General features: G+C 36.5%; 1 long non-coding RNA gene across 1 annotated transcript; it reads left to right on the top strand.

The window, feature by feature from the left end:
* Positions 1-925: 925 nt before the first annotated feature.
* Positions 926-20918, top strand: LOC108590697 (uncharacterized). Its single transcript, XR_004739980.3, has 5 exons — positions 926-1058; positions 5176-5468; positions 5890-6031; positions 19444-19543; positions 19734-20918. It is a non-coding gene; the product is annotated as an uncharacterized LOC108590697 (long non-coding RNA).
* The last annotated feature ends 368 nt before the right edge of the window (positions 20919-21286 follow it).

The following is a 21286-nucleotide window of genomic DNA, read 5'->3' as shown; positions in this document are numbered from 1 at the left end:
TTTTAAACGGTTGGTGTTTGAGGTTAAATATTTTAATAAATACTCTGAGTATTGAGACCAGTAAATATTGAAGCCAAATGCCATGAAGTATCTATACCAACACACGTGTATATTTTATAAGTATAAATACGATTTCCTGTATTAAACATATATAACTGTAAAAGCTACGATACGTTCAGAGATGTAAACAATGGCTTTTCTTTGTTGCAGACTCAACCTCACTAGGACTCTTGGCTCTGAATACGACATGCTTTCTTCATGTATGACCGTCTTACGGCATCAGTCGTGTCCTGCAGCCATTGTGTTGCTCGGTGCTCTCCCTGTAATTATTTTCCAGAGTACTTCATAAAACATTTTAATGCCACTATATGGAAACAGATATAAATTGATTTCATTTCCAAGGGCTTTTAAGAAATGTAGCTTTATTTTAGGTTGCAGCTAATTTTGAATTGTTCCTTTTAGCAGAAGCTTAAAACATAGTTAAAAAAAAATTAAAGATGAGAGTTTCAATGTTGCAATCTAGGGAAAAATTGCAGTGTAACAGTGAAGCATTTTCCCTTTTTCTTTACTTTTTTTTCTCTTTTTTTGGTCATGGGGAGCGGGGAAATGCCATCAACACTCTCTCTGCCATATGCTTCAACTTTCATGTCTGTTTTGCCATCATCTATTCCATTAACATTATGATTAATGAAACCTCACTAGAATTTCAAATATATTGAAAAGTAGCCAATGCCAGCTCTTTGGAGGCTACAATGAAAATAAATAACAATAAAAACAGGGTGACTTAGGCTTTTGAAGTCTTTAAAGAAACCATGACTCTGATCTTTACTACTGCTGCAGAAGAGAGGACAACACTCCACATTTCTGGCATTGTAAGTGACAACACTGCAACTGAAAGAAAGCTTGAATTTCTGCGAGCAGCTTTGGGATACAGGACTCCTGCTGAGCTCACCAGTTCCTTGCTCTACACAGCTGCTTTCTCAGCTGGGGTTTTGAAATTAGCACTGTGAGAAAAGACAGAAATGACCAGGATGCATCTTGCTCACTATGAGAAAAAGGTAATGTTTAATTAACTTGTCGGCCTTCTGGTTTCCAACTTATTCCTGTATTTGTTTGCATGTTTTGCTTGGGATCTTTTTTTGATGCTCTTGTTCCTTTTCGTTTCATGGGATACAATGCCTAACCAAAAATGTCTTTGTGCTTGTACTTATGTGAGAAGGATTCTGTACTTCTGGTTTCACTGAAATTAATGAGAGCAGTCTGCACATTTATACTCACAAGATATTAACATGGCTCATGCTCACTTAGCTAAGCTTGTGTGTAACATAGTAAAAATGCCACAAGTGAGAGAGCCTGTTTTAAAAATATTTCAACAAATACAGCATCTGACTTGTTGAAAATCCATATATTTACTTTATCTGTTGCTCTGCTGTAAAATTGTAACATGATGTGAACGATGAGTTCTACTTGAAGGCTGGGTTGAGTAGCAAGTAAAAAATTAGTCACTTTGACTAAATAATGCTTCAAATCTTCCAGCCATAAAAAATCATATTATCTCCATTTTAACTTGTTACAAATTGTACTCAGAGAGTATAGATAAAAATTAATAAAAAACATGATTTTAAAGAATTCTATTCTCCATAGCTTTATTTGGTTCTGCTTCTTAGAGAAAAACCCAGTGGGGTTCTTAATAGTATCCTTTTCTTCTCTGTGATAGCAGAATTGACTCTTGAACAACACATGGGTTCGGGGCTCCAACCTCTACGTAGTTGAAAATCTGCATATAACTTTTTACTTCCCCAAAACTTAACTACTAATTGCCTACTGTTGAGTGGAAGCCCTACCAATAACACAGTCAATTAACACATATTTTGTATGTGTTATGTACCATATCTTACAATAAAGCAAGCTAGAGAAAAGAAAATGTTAAGAAAATCATAAGGAAGAAAAAACGTTTTTTATTGATTAAGTGGAAGTAGATACGTATAAAGGTCTTCATCCTCATTGTCTTCATGTTGAGTAGGGTGAGAAGGAGGAGGAAGAGGAGGGGCTGGTCTTGTCTCAGGGTGCAGAGGTGGAAAAACATCCATGTATAGGTGGACATTCACAGTTTGAATTTGTGTGGTTTAAGGGCAGCAGTTATTTATTTTACTAACCCAGAATGGTCTGCATAAAAAGTGCTCCATGTTGCATACGTGTGTGTGTGCATGTGTAAGTGTATACTTCACTCCGACTTTGCTATGTGCATGTGTAAGTGTATACTTCACTCCGACTTTGCTATGTGCATGTGTAAGTGTATACTTCACTCTGACTTTGCTATGTGCATGTGTAAATGTATACTTCATTCCAACTTTGCTATTATGAATTACTTCTTTAATTTTCATTAGTTTTCTGGCTGGAAAGCTTAATACTTTAGAACTTGAATAATGTTCTTAGGAGTAAAGTTTAGAGGTTGTATGTTTATTGGTAACAAGTCAACTTGGTTTTATTTTAGTGGTTTGAACTAAAAGGTTGATTGCCAACACATCAGTAATCACTCAATATAAAAGTTTTACCTACTCATGCTACAACTATTTATTGAATAACTAAATATTCAATACAACTAAATGTTGTATCAAGCACTGTTGTAAACACTACACATGTAGTAGAAATCAAGACAAACAGAACCTCCAGCCTCATGGAGCTTACAACCTAGCAGGGACTGGGGAGGAGGAGGTAGCATGCATTTTCACACTTTTTTATTTAGTAGGACAATGAGGCAAAGGCGCCCTAGAAATTGAAGCTTCTGACTTGATACTAAACAGTTAATATGGCCTACTTGCTTTCTATATTGTATGGCACTGACCCAATGGAAAAGGAAGAGCTTTATAGTACTTGTAATTCCTATTACTTGCAAGTGATTTTAAAGTCAAACAGCAAAACTTGAAATAATATAATCCTTCCAAATTATGTGTTAAGAATAGTATACATAAAACATTTACAATATTCATACAAGGTAGTGATTTTAAGTTTTGGGCATTCAGAAGTGGTTAAAATTTCTTAATAATAGTTTACCTGGAGCTTTCCCTTGACTGACATTGGCAAAACTCACAGGTTCTTAATGCCTGCTGAAACTGCTGCTCACTCTGTGGGTCTGCTTTGGTTACTAGTGGCAATGTCCACCACAAAAGGAACTTGAAAACATTCATATGTGGCTTATATTGCCTCTCTTTTCATTTTGAATGATTTATTTTCCCTGTTTTAAGATTGCAGTGGAATACATGTTTTTAAATTTTCTTTCTTGATCTCTTATTAGGTTTCTTTCTTGATTTGCTTCTGTTTACTCTATTGTCACATAAGCATCTAATATTTTCAGCTCACACTAAAGTATTTTAAATCCATTTCTTCATTATCATTTCTGCTGTAACAGTTGTAAAATCCTAAGTTTTTTTTGTTTTTTTTTTTTTAATAGAGACTGGGTTTCATCATGTTGGCCAGGCTGGTCTTGAGCTCCTGACCTCGTGAACCACCCATCTCGGCCTCCCAAAGTGCTGGGATTATAGGCGTGAGCCACTGCGCCTGGGAGTAAAAACCTAAGTTCTTATGTCCTCAGTCTCTTTTGCAGTGAGAGCAGCCATATGCTTTAGTTCTAGAAACTAAGACATGGCATGAACTTGCTAAGAGCTCTAGAAAGGATTTTGTATCTCCTTATGTGAGGGCGTGTTATAAGGCATTACCTGATAGAATCCCTGGCATGGCTCCTTCTCCCTTCTTTCTTGAAGTCAGACTGGAATGCTGAAAGCTACTGCAGTCATCTTGTAATCAGGAAGCAAACATGAGAAATCCCAAGAGAATTTCAGAAACTGTCAAACCACGGAACCAATGCTAGCTGCTTCCCTCAAGACTTCTTGTTATGCCAGAAAAATTATCCAATATTTATTAAGCCACCCACTCTATAGAGTGTTTCCTGTTATTTTCAGCTGGAAGCATTCCTAATGAATGATGCCATACACATAACATGCGTAAACAATTGTTAGTAATTACTGAAAGTTGAGCATTAAGGTATAAATTAAAACGTGACAATGAAGGCAAAATGCAATTTTTATCTTGAAGAAACTTATGGTGAATATTTTTTTATGTTAAGCCAAACAAATCAAAAGCTCTTCTGATATTAGTTGAAGGTCTGCAACTAATCTGGACTGGTATGTTTCTGACTGATTCTTGGCATTTGTTTTCTCATATATAAAACAAGGGATTGTATTATTTCCCAGGTCTATTGCAGATGTCAATTTCCAAGTTTGTTAGGATACAATTTATTTTAAATCTTTGGACTTATAACACTACCTGCTGAATGGTATTTTAACATTTGTATTCCATGGATACTTTGGATGTAAAAGAAACTTTTGCACATTTCCTGTTTATGCTCAGGATTCGGTGCATTTTACATTGAAAAAAACTCAGCTGAGTTTGAGCATTTTGATATGCCATTGTAAAATATAATTTACTTAGCATTCTAAAAGTCTAACTTATTTATTTACCTACTGAACTTAGTATAAATAGAATACCTGGAAATACTTTTTTAGAAGAATTTTTCCCAAGAAAATCCTATACAACTTCAGTAATTTTTTTTCCTTTTTATGAGCACACAATTCAGACAAAAATAATTCCATTAATACAGAAGTATGGCTGATGCTCTAGGGTTTCCAGCCCTTTTATGATATGACTGCACCATTGTATGGAATTGCCAAAAGGAATAAACAACATGAGTTTCAGTCTATTATATGTTCCCATCTCCTTTTGCAATAGCAAGGGGTTTGTGTACTGACCAAGTGACAGTTGCTCCAACCAAGCCTTTTTTTTTCTGGTCATGATATGTTGATGCTTAATTCTAACTTGTAATTTGGTTGATATTGGAAACTGAGATATACAAAGAAGCCATCAATACTGGAAATAGAAATGGAGTAAAATATAAAAGAGAGAAGTGATAGCAGCACAAACATTTAAGACAAACTGAACAAAAGCCGAAAAGAAGAAAGAATGGTGTGTGTGTGTGTGTGTGTGTGTGTGTGTGTGTGTGTAGGCAGACGTGGAGTAATTAGGCAGGGAGAATAAAAGTACATCAGTATAGAGGTTGTGTCCTTTTTATGGAATGAGGAAGTTATTTCTGGACAATTATCATTACTTCTTGTTTTCCAGAGTAACATGCAGTCCACGAGCTGGAGAGCCAATCTGGTACTTTAAAAGGGAAGATTCTTGCTTTCTTGAAGCAACATAGCATCTCAGGGTGGTGGTTGAGTACCATAAAAACAGAGATGTATGTTCTCTACATGCTGGAAGCAGTCATCCTGTTGCTAAGGAAACAGCCTCACTCAGCAAGGGTCACCTTTGGAAACAACCGCAAGACTTCAAAGCAGATAAATAGAGAAATACCAAGACCCGAACTTCCTAGCTAATGTTGTCTTCTGTTTTAAATATCCTTTTCAACAAAGGTTTGCTTATGTGATTTCTGTTTAGTGGGCAGTAGCAAGGCAAAATTGAATATGTAGTAAGTCGAGCCCAGTATCTTTCAAGCTCTGGCTGTTGGAGATCTGTGGCTTTTGGTAGATGCTTTGAGTGTGGGATTGTGCAGGAACAGCAGGATGGAGATGGACTGACATCAGGTTTACAAAGAGACGCTGAATTTATGACTTCGTTTGAAGGAAAGGTTCCACTCATTAAAAAATGCAGAGTCTTAACTCATAGAAGCATATGTCATTACTCATTTGTCCACATTAGTGAGATTTTCTAATTTGTGAAAAGTCTTGTCATATCTTAGGTTTATGCACATTTTTGTATTACTGAAGCAGACTTCATTCGTGCATCCATTTATTCATTCATTTGTGATATATCTTTGATTTCCTACTGTTTCAGGTACTCTGGGGATAAGAAGTGAATAGAACATATTTAAGGTCTGGGGGACTCAATCTGAAGAAGAAAGCAGATATGGAAACAAAGCAGTGGAATTACTTGCAGAGGGGACACAAGGAGATGCTTATAATTTTGTCCTGAAGAGGTGAGGGAAGGCATTTGGGGAAAGAAAATGCCTGATCTTATCCTTGAAGGATGCATTAGAATTGAACAGGGAATCTGGTCCTAGAAGTCCCAAGACAGAGACAACAGCAAATACTAAGTGCAGAGATGTGAGGAAGAGATTTCACTGGGCTTCTGTTGATGAAGTTTAGGATGTATTATGAAATGTGTTTGGACAGGAGACCAGAAAATGAAACTGGGACTGGATCATAAATGCTCTTACTTAATATAAAAATAAGTATATACTTTACTGCTAGTTTTTCAGATTTTTTAAACTTTAATGTTACAATAAATAGAGCCTATCTTGGTAGTATTCCTTCCTTACCCCTTTGACAATATAAAATTTGTTAAAAATGCCTAAATGCTTTCAGATGGCTTAAAGAACTGGAATTTCAGTGGCTATTTATCATCTAAAGCAAGAACTGTAAAATTTAATGATAAATTCTTGCTATTAATACTCATTAAAATACTTGATTTATTAAAAGGTGAATGATGGATTTTTAACTAGTAAAATTAAGTTGTCGGTTTCAACCATTTCTTGAAATTATATATCTTTTTATTGGTAGAAAATTTAAGTGACAAATACAGATAACTGTTCTGTCTCCTAAAGTGTTACGAGCCACACTAAAATGCACCTGGTTAACTCCTCCTTTATAAGGGACAAGAATGAAACTTGTGTACAAGAAAATGTGGTGGGCACCCATGTTTGGGAGCTAGAGCTTGTTGGCAACATCTAAGTTAGCCACCTGTTCTAGCCTGCATTTGCTGAATAAATTAGATGCTCTTGGGAGAGTGTATGCAGCTGACTGGGTTGCCTTGTTACCACGGCAACCGTTTTTCTTCTGCTCTATGACTCTGAAAGGTTTCATAACTCATTAGTGCTCCTCTGGGCATCAACATGACCAAATTCCTTTCTTTTTTAACTTCCTGGTAACGATGATGAGATTAGTGACAACTAATAAATACTCTTGCCGTATTTACTTACTCATATAGAATATTTTCCAAATGTATGAAAAATTTAGGTTTAAACCTTAAAGGCACAGATGTGACAATTCAGTGGAGGCATGTGCACAATAATGAGTAAAAAATGGAAAATATTTTCAATCTCAGATATTTTCAGAAATCGAAAATATTTTCAAAGTGGAGTTTAAGGCAAAATATGTAAAAACATAGATTCTCGAAGACAGTGGATGAAAGCTTGTTTTTATAGTTACTCCAGCTGTTATTGCTATCAGGCCTTTTTACTCAGTCTGATACAGCACAAGAAAGAGCACAATTTAGCAAAGCTGTTATCAGATCCATAAAACCAGAAATTCAGGGGCTAAGTGATCATTTTCAGAATGCCACAGCGCCCAAGGAGTCGTGGAGGGATGGCTGAGCCTACATGATGGGAACGCCATCCAAAATCCATGCAGGTTTTTAATCTCCAGGTGACATTTAGACCCCAGGATATTTGTTTTCTTATATTTTGTGATCCATGTTTGTTGTCCTTCCTCTTCTCCTTTATATGTTGTCTTTTATTTTTTTTTTTGAGACAGAGTCTCACTCTGTAGCCAGGTGCCAGGCTGGAGTGCAATGGCGCAATCACGGCTCATTGCAACCTCCGCCTCCTGGATTCAGGCAATTCTTCTGCCTCAGCCTCCTGAGTAGCTGTAACTACAGGCACACTCCACGACACACAGCTAATTTTTGTATTTTTAGTAGAGATGGGGTTTCACCATGTTGGCCAGGATGGTCTCGATTTCTCGACTTCGTGATCTGCCCGCCTCAGCCTCCCAAAGTGCTGGGATTACAGGCTTGAGCCACTGTGCCTGGCCATATGTTGTCTTTTTTGATTTCACATCTTCATGCATTAGAAGAAATCAGGAAGCCTCCCACGCTGGTAAATTTCTCAAATAGTTACCTTATACTAGGAATTCTATATGTTATCTCTCTTGCTTCATTTCTCATATCAACTTGATGAGGTGGATATCATTTACCTCATTTTACAAGTGAGAAGACTGAGGCTGAAGGTAGCAGAGTTGGTGTTTAGATTGAGTTGTAGCTCAATCCAAAGCCATATTTTCCCACTATGCTGTGGTATCTCTAAAGTTCTGTAATAATGATGTATATGCTTTCAGAACATTTGAGTATTCGAAAGCAAAGAAAACAGATGATATTTTGAAACATTAAAATTAAGCCTCTAAGAGGGCTCTTGTTCTACAAGAAGAACGCAACTCTAAGGCTCTGCCAAATTCGCTGTAGTGCTGAAGCTTTTGCACAGATTTATTATGGGGAATAGCTTTATCATACATGGCAATTTCTTTGATACTGCTTTTTATTATCCTTCTATAGGTACTAGAGAAACTGATTGAAATTGAGCCTTAAATTCCCATTTTGTACCAATCTTACTTGTTGTTTGCAATTGAAGAATAACATCCTGCTGATATCCACTGCAGGACTGCTAGGACTTCTGTCAGAGACTAAGCTCGCGTTTTGATTGTAGACAAACCTTAGTGCGATTAGATTTACCTTAATTTCTTATTTTCTACTGATTTTACAACCTGAGATTTCAAAGATGGAATTGATATTTTCAAATAAATAGTTCATCGATAGATACAGGGACATTTTAAGATATGACCACACCATGAATAGACAGTTTTTAGAGAGTACAGTTAGCAGTGTCCAATATAGCAGTACAAATATTTTTCATGGTGTGAAGGCAGGGGGATTAAGATTTTTTTGTTTTTTTGTTAAGTACATTGTGATTGATCCCTGCTGTAGTTAAAGATTGACACTTCACTAGACATCATAAACATGCAGGAGGAGCACAAAGACGTCGTTCTCCTAGAATGCAGGGATTTGACAAAAAAGAAAACACATGCTTGTATTTCCTACAAGCCGGATGAATTTGCTTTTATTCTCTCCTATTTCCAGAATCAATGTAATGTCTGAAAGTCACTCAGAAGAATATGGTAATCATTTGCAATCTGAAAAATAATGTTATGCAATGGCATTCTATTTGCATTTTGAGAAACACCTTTATTTTCATTATTTGCTTCTGCCATTCTTTTCCACATTGACCTAGATTAGATTAAAATACTACTTTTGTTCTCCAAATAGTGTTCTGATGTCCTTGTTTATTCAATGTGCTTTCAGCCACTATTTATGGTGTCCCTTGTATGAGGTTCTCTGCTAAGTACTGGGCACCCAGAGATGAACATGCAGTCTCTCTGTACCATGAGCTCAGCTTTGTGGGGGAGACCTACAAGGCAGTCAGTGGTATCCGTAGGTTAAGTCCTGTCATGGAGTATAATGCACTTGTGGGTTGAGGGATCTATTAGAAAGTATTTTCAATGGAGAGATTCTTCCAGCATCTACTCGCACTCAGTTTCAATCACGCTCAGTGCTTTGCACGACAGACCACTGTCCTTATCACTTGCCCAAACATGCCCTGCCCTCAAACAATGGCACTCTTCCCGGCTGTCTGCTGATCTCTGTTGGGTATTTCTGCAATACCTATGGTTAAGTTGCCTGATGACCGCCAGAAGCCACAGCATCAACCAGGAGGGCAGCCGGTTTACAGGCATGAAGTCTGCGGGTACTTCCCACCGACATTGGAAAGCCACACATTGTTCAGGCCAGGATTTATTCTGTCATTGTTTTAAATCTAAATTTTAAGGACTTCTCTGTTTTCACAGAAATCATATTAAACATATTGATTTCTAACTTGATTTGTTCTCAAATAATTTGAAGACCTTTTGATGTACTCAAGTTGCAAAGGATATTTGGTGGTGGATCTTGGACCATCCAAACCGAACCTCTACAGGGAAGGCAACTAAGGCTGTTCTGGGGAGGCCAGAGCAGCAAATCATTAAATAATTTCCATGATGGACTCTAAATTATTTCCATGATGCCTCTTGCCTCTGGTTGTCCCTGCTCTACTTTATACATTCCTAAGAGGGAGAATTTTTATCTAGCTTGGGTCACATGTCTCTACACTAGACTCAGCCAACCATGGCCAAAGAGACTAGTAGAAGTGACCACTAGAAGAGTTGCTATGAGCTCCAGCCTCCCCCAGCTTGTATTCTGCAATTACACTGGCCTTTCTGTCATTTCCTTGAAAGGAGCCAATTTCTAAATAAAAGCCACTTGCCATCATTGGCTTTCAATTTATCGTCTCAAGTTTGAACTACTAGGCAAGACCTCTTTTTTGAACTTTATTTCTTCTCGCTTTACGTTACCAAGATCACTCTTTTTTTTTGGTGTGTATATACTTTATACACACACACACACACACATACATATTTTTGTGTATATATGTGTGTGTATATATACACACACATATATATATATAGTGATCCTGATAACATGAAGGATATATATATAAAATATATATAAATAGAGACAGAATCTCAATCTCACTATATTGCCCAGCCTGGTTTTGAACTCATGAGCTCAAGCAATCCTCCTGCTTATTTGTATATCTATTTATAAATATATATTATCTACCTATTTATAAATATTTACATATTATGTATATTTATATATCTATAAATATATATTATATATAATATTTATGTATCTATTTTGTTCTATATTTATAAATAGAGACAGGGTCTCACTCTCACTATGTTGCTCAGCCTGGTTTTGAATTCTTGAGCTCAAGCAATCCTCCTGCCTTGGCTTCTCAAAGCACTGGGATTACTGGTATGAGCTACCAAGCACAGCTCCATGACCACCATTAACTTCTATCATTTTTTTTCTTTACGAGTAATATGTTTGGCCATAAACTTCCATGTGGCTTCACTGATCTTGATTTTATTTGAAAATGATTTCTGTCCTCCACATGATTACATGCCCTCCAGCTTCCTATATAGTGACTCTCCTACTACGGAGTTGTTTTCTGTGTGAGGAATTCTTAGCTAATTTTCCATTGGCTCTGGAGTGGGTTTTTACCAAGCTGAATCTTGACAGCAGAAGGATGAACAAATGAATGGAGGCAAAAGGAAGTAAGAGCCTTTTAGGAGACATAGGAGTGCAGTCTGTGTGTGGGTGTAAGGATAGCTGAGTCTGGAAAGGTAAGAACAGGCCAGGAAGAATTTGAAAGCAAGAGAAATCTCATGAAGAATTTTAAACAGAGTCATGATGTGATTAGATATGCATATCAGAAGGGAGGTTAGCTTGATATAAGACTTGGTGGCCATTGAAGGTCTAGTGAAATAACCTAAAGAAATATGAATAAAGTTGAAACCAAGGTAGTGACAGTCAGTGAAGATGGAAGGTGGAGAACAAATATGTGAAATGTTTAGGAGGCAGGATTTATAGTACTGGTGGAGTAATGCGGGGAGGGTTGAGGCTGACCCTGAAGGCTTGGGGGATGTTGATGCTGTGACTTTGCAATGACTAAATCGAGCAAATTAACATATGCTTTACCTTACATACTTATTTTTTGTGTGTGTGGTAAAATCTACTGTCTTGGCAAGTTTTAAATTTACAATGCATTGTTATTAACTATAGTTACCATGTTGTACAATAACTCTCCTGAAATACTCCTCTTATCCAATTGAAATTTTGTATCATTTGCCCCAAATTTTCCTAATTTCCATCTTGCACTTCTAGCCCCTGGAAGCCATTGTTCTAATTTCTACTTCTGTAAGTTTCCTTTTCTTAGAGTCAACATATAAGTGAGATCATGTAATACTTGTCTTTTTGTACCTGGCTTAGTTTACTTAGCATAATGTCCACCAGGTTCATCCAAGTTCCTGCAAAAAGGATGTTCTCCTTTTTCAAGACTGAATAATATTTCATCATGTGCATGCATTACATTTTCTTTAACCATTCCTCCATTGATGAACAATTAAGTGGATTTCATATTGTGACTATTGTGAATAATGCTGCAATAAACATAAGAGTGTGAATCTCTCTTCCACCATATGCCCAGAAGTAGAATTGCCAGATCATATGGTAGTTTTATTTTTTTCCGAGGTATTCCATACTACTTTCCATAATGGCCGTACTAATTTACATTCCCACCAACAATGTACAAAAGCTCCCTTTCCTCCACATCCTTGCTAATGCTTGTTATTGCATCTTTTTCACAATAACTATTCTAATAGGTGTGAGGTGATATCTCATTGTGATCTTAATTGGCATTTATCTGATGATTAGTGAGACTCAACTTTTTTTTTATATATCTGTAGACCATGTATATGTCTTCTTCTGCAAAATGTCTTTAGGTTCTTTGCCCATTTTTAAATTGGGTTATTTTGTTTAATTGTTATTGAGTTGTTTGAATTTCTTAGATATTTTGAATATTAACCCATTATCACTCATGTGGTTTGCAAATTTTCCCTCCTATTCATTGGCTGTCTTTTCTTTCTTTTTGTTTCCTTTGCTGTGCTGTAGCCTTTTAGTTTAATCCAATCCTGTTTTTCTGTTTTTACTTTAGCTGCCTGTGCTTGCGAAGTTCTGTGAAATTCTTAACCTCACAGTCTGATTGCTAGTTCCTAACTGATGGGGTGCTCAGGATTTCTAAACTTTTCCTTGCTTCTGACCTTTGATAATCACTGATAAATTAATACAGCCATTATGAAAATATCTGAAATTTCAGCCTGTTAAGAGTTAACAAAATAGGAATAGTTATTTCATTTCTTAGTGATAAAATGTTACATTTTTATTAAAATTTTAAAGAAAATATAGAAATACAAAATGAAGAAAAGAAATATAGAAACACATTGAAAGATATAAAGTATCTGAAGATTATATGCCCTACCCAGTGATAATTATTGCTAATCTTTCATTATACATCTTTTACTTTGCCTTTCTTTCTTCTCTCCCATCGGATTTTTTTTTTTTTAGACATAGTCCTGCTCTGTCACAGTGGTACAATCATGGCTCACTGCAGCCTTGATCTCCTGTTCTCAAGTAATCCTCCCACTTCAGCCTCCCAAGTAGCTGGGACTACTGGTGCTCTCCACCACACCTGGCCAACTTAATAAACTTTTAGTAGAGACCAGTTCTTGCTAGATTGCCCAGACTGATCTCAAACTCCTGGTCTAAAGTGATCCTCCTGACTTCACCTCCCAAAGTGTTGGATTACAGGTGTGAGCCACCACACTCAGTCTATTATATATTCTTTAATATTTAAATTGATGCCCTCTAGAGACTTTTCTGTTTACCATTCATACTATCTAGTACTAGAATTTTTACTTGACTGTAAAAATCTACATCTTTTCATGTACACAATAGGTTAAGATTTTCATCATACTCTTCGATGGTTGCCTGGTTTTCTCCTGTCTCTTCCATAATTTATGTAACTAATCTTTTCCTTACGGTCATTGAGTTATTTACAGTTTTGAAAATTATATATAACATGAAGATGGGTACATTTCTGCAAGTATCTTTGCACATTTGCTGATTATTTCTTTAGCATGCATTCTCAGATATGAACTTTCTGGTAAAAAATAGGAATGTTAACATTTGAATATATGTTGCCACATTTCTGCCATTAGTTTCCTAGATTATTACTTTTCTTCTGTACTGTTGCCAAAAATCCCTTTGAAGTGTCTGCTGACTTGATAGGCAATCAGAGTCCTACCATCGCCTGGCTCTCCATGTCTGGGGATCCATATCTGGGGATCATGTGCTACAGCTGCTGTGAATAATGAAGACTTCAGAAATCTATCATCTCTCTAAAGGGGGTTTTCTTAGTATTGAAAAAAATTCGGGTTTTCCTGCTTAGGTTAATTACTTGGTAGTCACTCTTTTATCACTGCTAGATGAACCCTTTCTTTAAGGGATACCTCTACTGCTAAAATGCTTAGCCAGAATCTCTTTGAGGACATGATGGGTCCTGCAAGAACCAATTTCCTCTTTCACTCTTGCCTTAGATATGCTTTTCCAAAAAAAAAAAATTGTCCCCTTCTTTCAAATATATCAACAATATTTGTTTGCATTAGCTTTTTTTTTTTCAATCGGCAAATTGTTCATGTTGGCCAGAACTGCATGGATAATACATTCTACAATCTGGACGACCACGGCAAAACACCCACCCCAAGTGATGACGACAATGGTGCAAACTGCTTCAAAAGCAGACTTCTTGGACAAGGCATGTGACCAGATTCTGTGGCTTCACTTCTCACCTCCAAAGGTTTACTCACACTTGGGACTTTCTTCCTGTATGAATCACACTGACCAGCATTTTGTTGAGAGAACACATGCAATATGGGTATGGTGTCTGCCCCATCTTTAGCTTTTGATATAGAAACTTCTTTGCTGTAAAATTGAACTGTGTAACATTGATTAAGATCACTCAGGGGCACACTATATCACAACAAATGGTTAAGGCAATTCCAACACTAACGTATTTCATGGTTCCTGTCTCCTCATTCCACTGGGGCTGACACCTGGCAACCTCTGGTTCCACTTCTCTATCAAAGGTTTAATCATGCAGATACTTTCACGATCAATTTTTTTCTCACTTCTTCACCAGAATGTGAGTTATTTAAGGTCACAGAATCTTTGTAGATGATCTTAGTATTCCCCACACACCTATCTTGCCAAAGGATTTATTTAGGATTCAAGAGATACTGAATGAATTAACTTTTAACTATGAGTCATGCTTCTAAGGAGAAATGCAGACATATCAAAGGCAAAATAAATTCTGAAGCTTTTTCCCATTTTACTGCTACCAAATTGATTCAGGCTACCTCTATTCACTCACATCTCAAAGCTTTCCCAAGCAACATAGAAGAGATAAATGGCTAATCTTGGCAGTGATTACTCACGGTATTAATCTATTTCACATCCAAGGAATTTAGTACTACTCAGAATGCATCTGGTGTCTAGTGATTCAAAGGTTGTCATTCTGTCTTTTATCTTGGAAGTGTGCTGGTTCTTTGCTCCTGGTCTTACCATGCCCTGATGCTGATTTGTTTAAAAGATTTGGTCTCTCCCATCTTTTGGAGGCAAATCTATAATGGCACTATGTGATGGATTGCTCTTTGGAATATTGTCATTAAAAGGCACTGTATACATTACTTGGAAAGTAATGTACCCAGCACGTCCTTAAATCATCTGTGTTTACAATCATTTTCAAAAAAAGTGGGTCAAGATGAACTCTATCCTTACGACTATGCCGTCGCTTTTGAACCAGGATGACAAATCCATTTGAAGGGATATATTCATGTTGGGATCTAGGGAGCAAACAAAAAAATTGAAGTCTGGGTTTATTTTTATTTTTCTGCATCTGATGGTATAGCTTTCATTGGAATACTTATATTTCTAATGATTTCCTTGTCTTGAGTCATGTAACAGTTATGGACAGATCTAGTCTTCACCGTGAACTTCTGGAATTCTTGGCAAAGAGAAAGGATAACAATTCATGACATTTGATCTACAGGAAACCTATTATTTAGGAAAGATGAGAGAAACATAAATGGAGGAAAATATTTTTCAGGACCAAATGCAGCATTTTTGAATTTTTAATCTGGCTGTTGGTCCAAGTCAGTGTTTCCCAAACTTTACTGCACATTAGAAGTCTCTGGGGCGTTTCAAAAATAATAATACCAATGTTAATAAATGATAAATAAAGGCAAAGGTCTTATCTCGAGTACTCAGATTCACATTTGGAGTTTACGTCTGATGGTTTTGATTTGTAAAGCCCTTAAGTAATTCTAATATGCAGCCTCAGTGAAAACCACTGGTCTGTGTAGAAACACCCCATGATATTCTGATATTGCCCTTCAGTATTTTCTTAACGATGTTTTTCATAGTTCTCTTAGTTGCTCACAGTGTTTGCAACATTCTTCTGGCATCTCTCAAATATCCTTCATGTTAAAATAAGACAAAATATGTTTTTTATAAAGAAGAGACTTCATTGTTGATGTATAATTTCTCTCACAGTGTGTTTTCATGACATGGAATGAGCATGACTCAGATACGCAGGGATGGGAATGATTTCTTTGGCTTTGGCTTCTCTGGTCTTATCAGGACTTTGTACCAGGGCCCTCATTTGTGGTGAAACTTACCATTGATCTGCTAATAAATCCATATTGTTCTGTACCAGAAAATTCTGAACGATTTGCTTTCAGTTAGTTAGAAACAAAATTGATGCCTTGTTGAAATGAGTTCCTCCTAACCCGATCCTCTTCAAAGTAAATCACCTCTTGTGTGACCCAATAACTATTTCCTTCTCTGTCACCTTTGGCTGCAGGTCTACAGGAAGGCTGCATGACACTTCTCCTCTGTAAAAATAAATGAGATAATAAATGACAAGGGCTCCCAAAGACACCTTTTCAACTTCAGGGTCAATGAACTATGATTTAAATAAACACTTTAGCGGACCACCAAAAGTCATTTAGATACAACAGCAGGAAGAATAGTCTTAATTTCTTCTGTAATTTTATTTGTCGAGCTAATTATAGCCAAATAAAATTGTTATGAGGGGACATAGCCTCCTTGCATGTTCACATACATACAGTATTCCATTAAAAATATTCTACTGAGGTCTAAAGCCTGATGCTGGCTGTCATAGGGACTATACGCTTTTATCAGACATAATCACTGAAGAAATTTAATCTATCATCAGAGAGCTAAGATAGGTATACGAAGATGTAAAATACAAGGTTATAAGTGACAAAGTCTATGAGATTGGTACAAGAGAAATCTTAGTATTTAGAGAGAGTCTTTTCACCAGCAAAAGATGTGAAGAACATAGATTTTGAATGAGAGCCTAGGCAAAATCATGAAGATTAGAAAATTTTGAATGCTACGTTTTAAGAAATTAGGGCAGCTCCGGATAATTCCCTTTCATTCTGGCTTCCAAATTTCTAAATCAAATACAATTTTCATCCTAAATCATGACTGAATGTATTAATTTGTCCCTATTTCTTCCGCCTCCTGGTCTATGCTATCCCCATTTTTCCGCTGAGCAACTGAAGAATCCCCTTGCCCCTTCTCCTAATATTCATTCTTGGTCATTGCAATGCCTATAGTCACATTAAAAATATAGACTTTAAAAATAATTGTAGGTTTACACACAGTTGTAAGAAATACCTTTGTACTTCAAAGAGACCCTTTGTACTCTTTAGCCAGCTTCATCCAATAGTAATATCTTGCAAAACTATAACACAATTTCAGAAGCAAGATATTGACATTGATACAATCTACCAATTAGTTTTAGACTTTTCCAATTTGACTTCTGCTCCTGTGTGTGTGTGCGTGTGCACACATTTGTGTGTATGTGTGTACACTTGTGTGTATTTATTTCTATGCAGTTTTGTCACATGTGTAGCCTTCTGTATCTACCACCACATCACCACAATGATCCCTCTTTTTGCTTTTTATAACTACCTGCCTCTTTCCCATTACCCACTTTTCCCCATCCCTAAACCCTAGCAACCACTAATCTGTCTTACCTTTCTATAATTTTTTCATTTCAAGAAAATTCTATAAATGGAATATTTTGGAATTGGCTTTTATTATTCAGCATAATTTTATTGAGATTCAATCAAGTAGTTGTGTGTCTCAATAGCTCACATTTTCTAAATTGCTGACTAGTATCCCATCGTATTTCATGACATGGATGCATCAGTTTGTTTAACCAGTAACCCATCGAGGACCACTGGGTTGTTTTCTGTTTTGAGGTCTTACAGATAAATTTGCTATCAATGTAACACAATGTACAGGTTTTTGTGTGACTAAACTTTCCTATCTCTGGGATTCAATTCTCAAATGTGCATTGTGTAATATAGTAATTGCACAAATAAACTCGTATAAGTGCAATCTGATTGGGTCACTCTCCTGTTTAAATCCTTTCAATGAACTCCCATTACTCTTAACATCAAGCCAGCCAGCCTAGGAAGCCTTGAAATACCTGGAGTCTGCTCTTCTTATCCAATGCCTCACTCTCCCTCTTCCTCTGCTTCTCTCCTTCAGATGTGTAGGCTTTCCTTCAATTTCTTAAATGTGTCATGCTTTTTATCCTACCATAGAGCTTTGGAACATACAGTTCACTTTTAGAATTTTTCACTTTTCCCTCCTCTATGCTTTTTCATTAAATTCGCTCTCTCATATTTCTGCTCAAATCTTATCCTTATGGGGGATATCTTCAATGCTACCAGACAGCTCCATCAATTACATGCCCTCATAACCCTATTCTTTCTTTCTGTAGCAACAGTTTGCATTATGTACTTATTCATTTGAATATTTGCTTCATGGCCTTTTCATTTAATTGAATCACTACTCTCTGTATCTCACTGTCATTAGTGAAAACTCCTTGGTAGAAAACCTAGACTTGCTACAGACCAACAGAATATGACAAAGGTGATGAGATGCCACTTCTGTGATTCCATTCCTGTGATTCCATGATTGTGTTACATTATTCTCACTTAGTAACCAAGAGAGAGGTAAAAAGGGAAAGAGAGGGAGTCACACACACACACACACACACACACACACACACACACACACACAGAGATAGATAGATAGAGAGAGAGACAGAAAGAGAGAGAGAGAAGATTTGTCTTGCTGGCTTTTATGAAGTAATCAACCATGTTGAGAAAGTCCATCTGACAAGGTACTGCAGGTGGCTTCTAGAACCTGTGAGCAGACTCTAGCTTGATGGCCAGGAAAAAAATGTTGGGTCTTCAGTCATACAACCTTAAGGAAATGAATTCTGGTACAAACCAGAGAGCTTGGAAGCAGATTCTGACTCAGTTGAGTTTCCAGATGAAAATGGAGTCTAGATGAAACCTTTATCTCAGCCTTGTGAGAGTCTGAACAGAGGACCCAGTTAAGTCATGCCTAGATTCCTGATTCCCAAAAATTGTGAGATAGAAGCTAATACACTAGCTTTCATTGCAACATTGTGGTTATGAGTTCTGGTCAATGTCATGGGGACTGAAGTGTTACATATAGCATCTCTGGGCTGGCTCATAAAAACTTTCTGCAAGATCCTCCCCAATGTTTTCTGCAGTTAATTATCCCAGTTTTGAGCAGAAATCCAAATACTGTAGACTGGAAGGAATCTGGGATGTTAATTATTGCATTGAAGGTTGCCCACTAAATGCCTGCAATAAACAGTTGTTTATTTATTGCAATGTATCACTATGAATTTGGTGATTTTTGTTAGATTAGCTGATATTATTTAGTTTAGCCAAAAACCTATATTCTTGAGATATATAAATAATATCTGACAGCAGGATCAGGGCTTGATACCTTAACAATGGAAGCTGGAAAAATACCAGATGGTAGAATGGCAAAACAATCAGAGTATCTTTAAAAATCTCCCTAATATCTAAAGGAATGAGATTTAGATGTTCTCATTCTATTACTAGCTCACCTAGTAATAATTTATACAGAAATTGCTATTTCTCACACCTTTGAAACACTTTTCCTTGATAATAACTTCAGGCCATGAGGATAAATTTGCCTGACCTTCAGAGTGCCCTTCTTGGGAATGCTTCTTCTTTGTTGGTTCTACCATATTTTTACAAATAACAAGAAATATCAGGTGAGCTAACTAATAGACCATTGCATTTCACATTCACCCTCAAATCACTAAGTAGGACAAGTGGTTCCTTTTGTAGCCTCATCAGTGCTTGCTGTAACATAATCTCCCATCCTTATATATAGCAAAAACAGTGTCTTTCTTTCAGCTGTTTCATTTTTAATTAATTATTTATTTTTTTATTGCATTTTAGGTTTTGGGGTACATGTGAAGAACATGCAAGATGGTTGCATAGGTACACACGTGGCAGTGTGCTTTGCTGCCTTCCTCCCCTTCACCTATATTTGGCATTTCTCCCCTTGCTATCTCTTCCCAACTCCCCACTCCCTGCTGTCCCTCCCCTATTTCCCCCCAACTGCCCCCAGTGTGTGATGCTCCCCTCCCTGTGTCCATGTGTCCTCATTGTTCAACACCTGCCTATGAGTGAGAACATGTGGTGTTTGATTTTCTGTTCTTGTGTCAGTTTGCTGAGAATGATGGTTTCCAGGTTCATCCATGTTCCTGTTTGATTTTTTAATTGCATTGAATTCTTTAGCCAATTTAGCAATCACTGCATGAATAGAATATTTCCATGCAACCCAAAACAACTATCATAAAGAAACTGCAAAAGCAAAGTAAACTCACAATGACAAGGGAAGTGATGATTTTTTTTTAATTATAGGAGACTTGATGTACTTTACATCAAGTTAGTAGAAAACTAATGTGATGATTGGTCTACAACTGATTAGACTTTCTATGAATTCTTTTACCCTGTCATCCAGTTCATAATTCTCATGCTCTTTATCTCAAATTTAGTCATCGTAATAAAGCTCATGGCACTAAGTCCATGGGAGTACGTATTTCTCTCACCTACACCATTATATCATCTCAAGCTATAACATTTCCTAGCAAGCCAACTTTCTTGCAAGTCAATATGTGTTGTTGACTTGAATTCGTGCTTATATGTTTTGATGGGTCAGTTCTACTTCCTTCGTGGTAAAAAGTTTGTTGTTATTTAATTTGATTTAATATTCTATTGACATTAAGTAATTTTACTAATATGGAGATATCTGTCCAATGTTATAATGATGGATTATTTTTACAACAAAAATGCATGGCTAATTTGTTTTTTTAAATAAAGACCAATATAATAAAGTCTAAAATAAACAAGAAGTCTAATAGGAAATGATGAAGAGATTTATTAGCTTTTATTATGGTCTCAAAATATGGTCTAATTAACAGCACGGAACTCAGTCAATGCTACAGTCATAGTGGCTAAAATAGAATAAACAAAGGAACAAATGATTATGTTATTTCTTGCCATCAATTATCATGCCATATATATATTTCACATCCATTTGTACTCTGTTCCCAAAATAAAGTTTTATGTTGACTGAAATGTAAACTCATCCTTTAAAATTAAGACATTACCACTGACTCCACAGAAATACACATAGACACACACACACACATGGTGACTATTATGAACACCTCCATGCACAGAAACTAGAAAATTTAGAAGAAATGGATAAATTCCTGGACATATTTAACCTCTGAAAACTGGACCAGGAAGAAATTGAATCCTGAACTCAGAAATAAGTTCTGAACTTGAATGAGTAATAAAGATCCCATCAACCACAAAAAGCCCAAGACTAGATGGATTCACAGCCAAATTCTACCAGAGGTATAAATAAGAGCTGGTACCAACCTTGCTGAACTGTTCCAAAAAATTGAGGAACAAAGACTTCTCATCAACTCATTCTATGA

This window comes from Callithrix jacchus, chromosome 2, assembly GCF_049354715.1.
Source record: "Callithrix jacchus isolate 240 chromosome 2, calJac240_pri, whole genome shotgun sequence".
Taxonomy (NCBI): Eukaryota; Metazoa; Chordata; class Mammalia; order Primates; family Cebidae; genus Callithrix; species Callithrix jacchus.
The sequence above is the reverse complement of the archived record's forward strand: the minus strand, read 5'-3'. Positions and strand labels throughout refer to the sequence as shown.